The following is a 7,070-nucleotide window of genomic DNA, read 5'->3' as shown; positions in this document are numbered from 1 at the left end:
GTGAGGCTTAGCTTTCATTTGGGAAGTATGGAAAACCTTTGTAGGGTCTGAGCAGAGGAGGGTCACAATCTGATTTATGTTTTTAAAAGACCTCTTTGCCGCAGGGAGAAGCAGTGGGAGGAAGGGAGAGTAGAAGCAGGAAGACCAACACGGGACTGTCGCAAAAATGCAGGTGAGAAAGATGAAAGGCGAGACAAAGGTCACTGCCCTGAAGGTGGTAGGAAGAGGTCAGACGCTGGATATGTAAAATTGTTTTTAGATTTCAACCTTTTTTCTAACGGTGTAAGTCTTTGCATAGTTTTGATCCTGCAGTAAATACAATGGACTGTTCTATCTCTCACTTGATTGCATATCATTCTCCGCATTGCTACATGGCCTGAGTAAACATTTTTAATGATATAAAATACCACTGAGGGGTGTCCCCGAGTTTATTATTGTCCTATTATGAGAACCTAGTATGTTCCCAATTTTTCACTATTTGAAAAATATTTTTTTTGTATGGCTTTTGTCTTTTTACTTGTTTATTTTTGTTGTTGTTCATAAGGTATTTTTTGTATTTAAAATATTCCTTAAGATAAATTTCCAGAAGTGAATGTGTTAGGTCACAGATTTCAATATAAAAACTTTCATTATGGAAAAGTTCAAATATATATCATAAGCGATGAAATAAATTTCCAGTTTCAACAATGGTAAGCACTTTACCAGTGTTGTTTCATTTACAGTCTCGGCCCCGAGTCCAGGGCTTAAAGAAAATCTGACTGTGTTGAAGGGAGAGCCATCCGGGTCCGCGGACACACTGCATGTGGGTCGGAGGGAAGGGAAGTCCAGGGTGCACTGAGGCGTAAGACCCAAGCAACAGGGAGAGGAGTTGTCCCTGACTTGCAGAATGACCGTGAGGCAGGTCAGTCACCCCTCTACCTTACCTCTGAGTGCCAGGTGCTAATGGTGGTTCCAGCAATGTTACTCAGGGTGGTCTCCAGAGGCTCCTTGGAATGCTGGTTAGCAAGGCAGATTCCAGGAATCTGCAACTCAAGAAGCACCTACAAATGATTTTGATGCCCAGTGGCCTGACATCTACTTCGATTGTGCTCAGACCAGCAGTACCAACATCACCTGGACAGCCTGGAGGTGCAGACTCCCTCTAAGACCACAGTCCCATGTAAGTGGTGCTTTACCATGATGGAAATACGACCAGCTGTTTTTGAAGAGGTTAACATACTAGATTTCACATGCGTAAGGGTCTGGATTCAAATTCTTGTGGTCACCTCCCTGCCTTGTCAAGACACTCAAATTTTCTGATCCTAATTCATCTTTAACGAAAAATAAATGTATAATAGAATCTTTTTTTAAAAAAAGGAAAATGCAGGCTCCCAGCTGCCCCGCTCCTCCACACCTGCTGAATCAGAAGCTCTGGAAACCTTAAGCTCTCCAGGAGCTAAAGTTTGAGCAACCCTGGTCTGAAGACTGTGGGTCAGCCAGCAAGCACCGATGGGTCCGTTCTGCAGCCCTGTCCTCCCTGCTTCCCACCACGCTGTGATCGACCGGTGGCTTGAGGAGGTGGGAGTAGTGTTCAGTTTGTGTTGTAACATTGACTGATTTATCTCTTGTGCATGGAGGGAAGTATACAACCAGAACGTCAAACCTTCGACTTCATTGATTTTATTGTTTTAGAAATGGGTCCACATTTTTATAAACAAAACAATGGGAATTACCTTTTTTTGAAAATTAAGTACTTCCAACCAGTAGAGATGGGTTGTGGATTAAGCAGAAATGGAGAAGCGGTGTTCATAGGAACCAAAGCTGGGAAACACTGTCCTCCAAAAATATAGAAGGGAGTGGAGAGGAAGGGAGTTAGGAAGGAGAGACAGGAGAGAGGAAGGAAAAAGTTGAGCTCTCATTTCCATGTTCAAAAAAGCTTAGTGACTACTACTGTTACTACTACTAAGCATTCCCAGGCCCAGAAATAAAGATCCCTTTGGTTTTTAGCCTTAGTGGAGTTGACGGGGAAAAATCCATAGTGTGAACGCAAATCACGCTATGGATTATGTTGTTAGATTCTTACCTGAAGCCTCCTTTATTTCAGGGTTGGGACCTTTCTTTTGAAATAACAGTATCTAAGGGCAAGCAGGTTTGCTTTGTTTTCACGTGTATTGATCAGCAGCCCAAGACACCAAGCTGAACCAGATAAACAGTGGGAAGGAAAGGAACAAAAGGCATTTTCCAGAAACCACCTCTTTCCCCAGGTTCAGTGACTCAGCAAAGTGGGGAACAATACCTACCCAGGTGTGGTAGAGGGAGGGAGGAGACCCCACCCCTCTCTGAAAATCCTCTCAAAAAAAAAAAAAAAGAATTGGTGATTTCCATTCATTCTCTGCAATATGGGAACTATTTTCCCTCTCTAACAGGGTCCAGCAAGTACAGGGCGCTAGCAGGAGAAGAGAATGAGCTTTTCAGCACTTTCTCAGTCCTACTAACAATTCCAAAGAGGAAGTCTCGGTTCTGTGCCAGCACGTCTTTAAGAGAGAGCAACACCTCTCAGAGTCAGACATTAGCTAGCTAGAATTTAGTAACACTGTTTTGCTTTCATTATACTGTATTTATTTTAGATACTTTGTATTTGCATATTTTCATTTACAGATGTGGTTTAAAGTTTCTTTTTAAGAAATTTATGTAGGTTACAAAAAGTGAGTTGGTTTAGAGAAAAATAATAACTAAATGATGGCGAGTGGATTATGAAGATTAAGTTTGGGAGACCCTCTTTCAGCCTTATTTATGCCAGGCCCTGAAGACCCTCAGAACAAGACCCATGGGGCTGTCCAGGGGGAGGGGAAGTATTGAAATTATTATTTTTTTAAACTATTGTCCTCACTCTTCACATCTCTATGCTGTTGTCAAGACTTTCTCTCTCCTTATATCACACTCATTAATGTTTCAAGATCTTATTCTAGGAATTCTCCTCTTCTGAGCTTCTCTAGCACCTTGAAATTGCACTAATAACCAACATATATTGTTTCCCACGTGCATGGCTGTGTTCTAAACACTTTACATAAGCTAACTCATCAAAGTCACAGAATAACCCCATGAGGTTGGCCTTCTTATTAACTCCTTTTTATAAATAAGGACTCTGAGGCACAGAGAAGGGAAGCAAGTAGCTGAAGGTCATATACAGCTTGTGAGTGGCTCGAACCCTGAAAGTATGGGACAGATGTCAGTGCCCTTAACCCCTGTGCTGTGCTGTCTCTAATGTCACTTATCAAAGAACCTTTGCTTCTTGGTTTCCCCAGCTAGATCAGAGCTTCCAGGGACAAGGACCATGTCTGATGTGTCTCCCTCTTCCAGCACCTAGGCCATTGATTGCCTGGCTTATAAGAATGCCCACTGTATGTGGGTTGGCTGAATGAATGCATATGCAGAGAAAGTGGTTTGGGAAGGTGAGATGACTTCTGGCATCGTGGAACATTCATGGAGGAGGTTGGTCAAGTGAAATGATGGGTATGATTTCAACAGGTACTCATGGGGAAGACGGAACAGAATTCTGGATGAAGAAAACCATATAAGCCAAGGTGCAAATTGGGGGCCGTAATTTGTCTAATGTAGCTGGATTGGGGGAAGAGTTTAGAAAGTTCATGGGTGTCAGGACACGGCAGGGGGCGGTGCCTGGGATATATTCCTAGGAGCAGTGGGGAGCCAATGAAGGCTGTGATGGGAGGGAAGTGACACAGTCAAAACTGGATGTTAGGGCTGTTAATGTCACTGTGGCTTTAAAATGACTCAGGGGAAAGACGATGGTGAAAACCAGACAAAGAACTAAGTTCGTGGGGAGCAGTGAGCAGTGCCATTTGGAGGCTTTCAAAGTGGGGGTGCTTGGTCAGATCTTACTCAGGGCTTGGCTCTGGGTCAAAGGCAAGCAAATGGGGTGAGGGCGGGAAGAGTGGAGTGGTCTTTCAGAGCTCACTCAGGAGTAATCTGAACCATCTTTGAGTGAAGGGGCCCCTGTGGTACCCTTTGGGACAGGACCAAAAGGCAGAGCTCTGACCATGTAAATCATTCAAAAAAAATTTTTTTTGACCTGGCTGGTGTGGCTCAATGGATTGATCATTGGCCAGCAAACCAAAAGGTCACCGGTTTGATTCCCAGGCAGGGCATGTGCCTGGGTAGTGGACTGGGTCCTTAGTTGGGGGCATGGGAAAGGCAACCAATTGACATCTCTCACACTGATGTTTCTCTCCCTCTCTCCGCGAAAGAGAGGGAGTAAACATCAATGTGTGGTTGCCTCTCTCATGCCCCCTACTGGGGACCTGGCCGGAAACCCAGGCATGTGCCCTGACTGGGAATCAAACCGATGACCTTTTGGTTCACAGGCCTGCACTCAATCCACTGAGCTAGACCAGCCAGGGCTTGCTTTTTATTTTTATTTATTTTTTAATTGTATTTTATTGATTATGCTATTATAGTTGTCCTGATTTTTTCCTCCTTTGTCCCCCTCCACCCAATGCCCCCCACTCCCTCAGGCAATCCCCACGCCATTGTTCATGTCTATGAGTCATGCATATAAGTTCTTCGGCTACTCCATTTCCTATACTGTACTTTACATCCCCCTGGCTACTCTGTACTTCTCAATCCCCTCACCTCTTCACCCATTCTCCCCCTCCCCACTCCCATCTGGCAACCTTCCAGTAACTTCTTTTCTCTTGCTTTCAAGAGTCTTTCTTTATCTTTAACCCTTGGCCTTTTAATAATGATGTGGCTTGAAGTAGGCCTCTTTGCATCCATCATAATTGGGACTCTCTGAGCTTCTTGGACTTGCATGTCTATTTCCTTCACTAAATTAGGTAAGTTTTCTTTCCTTATTTTTTCAGACAGATTTCCAATTTTTTGTTCTTTCTCCTCTCCTCCTGGCACCCCTATGAGGCAAATGTTGTACTTCTTAAAGTTGTCCCAGAGGCTGCTTATACTATCTTCATTTTTTTGGATTCTTTTTTTCTCCTTGTTCTGCGTAATTGTTTTTACTTCCTTATGTTCCAATCATTGATTTGATTCTCAGCTTCATCCACTTTACTGTTGTTACCCTGTAAATTGTTCTTTATTTCAATCAGTGTACCCTTTGTTTCTGACTGGATCTTTTTCATGCTGTTGAAGTCCTCACTAAGTTCCTTGAGCATCCTTATAAACAGTGTTTTGAACTTTGCATCTGATAGGTTGTTATCTCCTTTTGCTTAGTTCTTTTTCCTGAGTTTTGATCTGTTCTTTCATTTGGGCCATGTTTCTTTGTCTCCTCATTTTGGCAGACTCCCTGTGTTTGTTTCTATGTATTAGGTAGAGCTGCTGTGACTCTGTCTTAATAGTGTGACCTAATGTAGTAGGTGTCCTGTAGGGTCCAGTGGCACAACCTCCTATATCATCCAAGCTGGGTACTCAAGGTGTGCCCTTCATGTGGGCTGAGTACACCCTCCTCTTGTAGTTGAGCCTTGGTTGCTGTTGGCAAATCAATGGGAGGGATTTATTCAGGCCAGTCAGCTGCAAAGACTGGCTGTGACCACTGACCACTAACCTCCGCCCTCCGTGGAGGATCAGCTGTGGAGAGGCAGGGCGGTGGTGCTCTGATGTCATCTGTAGCTATCCCCTGGGTGCACAGGCTGTGGGGTTTCCCCATGTAGTTCAGGCCAAGGTCAGCCTCCACCTGTGATTTGCTCAGGGCACCCTGCCTGAGCTATAAAGCAATCTGAGACGGCTGCTACTTGTCCTAGGCTTAGAGATTCCCAGGTGAAGCCAAGTTGTGACTCTAATCTGGCTGCCACTGAAAAGGGCTCACTGAAGCCAACTGTTGCTGGTTTTATAGGATTTAGGAGCCAAGGTGAGCCATTCTTAAGGAAAAGCAGCTTGGGTGGGCCTGTAAATTGGGTGGGGTAGAGCCTCTGTGTCTCTCCAGGCTGGATCACACAGTACTAGCCAGGTTGATGGAGTCTCAGATTTGGCACCAGCCTATGGGCTCTGTGGGGCGGGGGGCTCAGCAAAGGGACAATGGCCTCTGCTCACCCTGATGCCAAACACTTCAGTCTCTCCCTGTATACCTAGGGCACACTGTGTCCTTCAAGCTGCCACCCTGGTGCTGGAGCTCAGAAGGAGAGAGTCTGTGTAGGTGAGTCTGTGTAGGTTCCCCAAGAGGGACTGCTTAGGGCTCCAGCAGCCTCCTCCACCGACTCAATCCCCACTGGTTTTCACAGCCAGAAGTTGTGGCGACTTATCTTCCTGGCACTGGAATCCTGGGCTGGGGGGCCTGGCATGGGTCTGGGACTCCTTGCTCCCAAGATATCCACAGGTGTGGGGCCAGCCTGTTCTGCATCTGTGTGCCTCCTCCCAGTCTGGATGGATGTGGTTTCTTCAATTCTGTAGTTGTCAGACTTCCATTCCATTCGATTTCTAATGTTTCTGAGTAGTAATTTTGATGTGGTAGTGTGAAGAGGCGAGCCATGTCTACCTACATCACCATCTTGCATGGAAGTCTCCAAAAACTTTATTGAAAATAAATTCATGCACAAAGTAAAAAATTTAAAAAGTACAGAACAATATACCTGTGCAGTGAAAAATAAGTGCCTGTTCCTAGCCCAGAACCCTCCCCAGAGGCAAACATTGCTAACAGTCTCTTGTAAGCCTTCCAGAAATTTTTCATGCCATTCATAAGCATACATCTATGTGTACATTGGTTTAAAACACACACACACACACACACACACACACAAAATTGTACTGTCTGGCTCTTACTTTTTTCACATAACATATCTTAGAGCTTTTTCCATATCAGATTTGCATATCTGATTTTTTTTACCCTTCATATTCTGTAGTATGAATGGACTATAGTGTATTCAACCTATTGTGAGACATTTAAGTTTGATGTTCTGTCCATGTTGAGCAAAGCTGCAATGAAGAACCTGGAACAGGTGCTATTTCCCATGTGTGCAAATACATCAGTAAGATATATTTCTGCTGGTGGGATTGGTGGTTTACATGGGTGTGTGCATTTCGAATTTTGATAGTGCCTGTTCCCGACATCGTCTGGCTTCATTAGTTCT

The sequence above is a fragment of the Desmodus rotundus genome, chromosome 6 (assembly GCF_022682495.2).
Source record: "Desmodus rotundus isolate HL8 chromosome 6, HLdesRot8A.1, whole genome shotgun sequence".
Classification (NCBI taxonomy): domain Eukaryota; kingdom Metazoa; phylum Chordata; class Mammalia; order Chiroptera; family Phyllostomidae; genus Desmodus; species Desmodus rotundus.
This window is presented reverse-complemented; position numbering follows the sequence as displayed.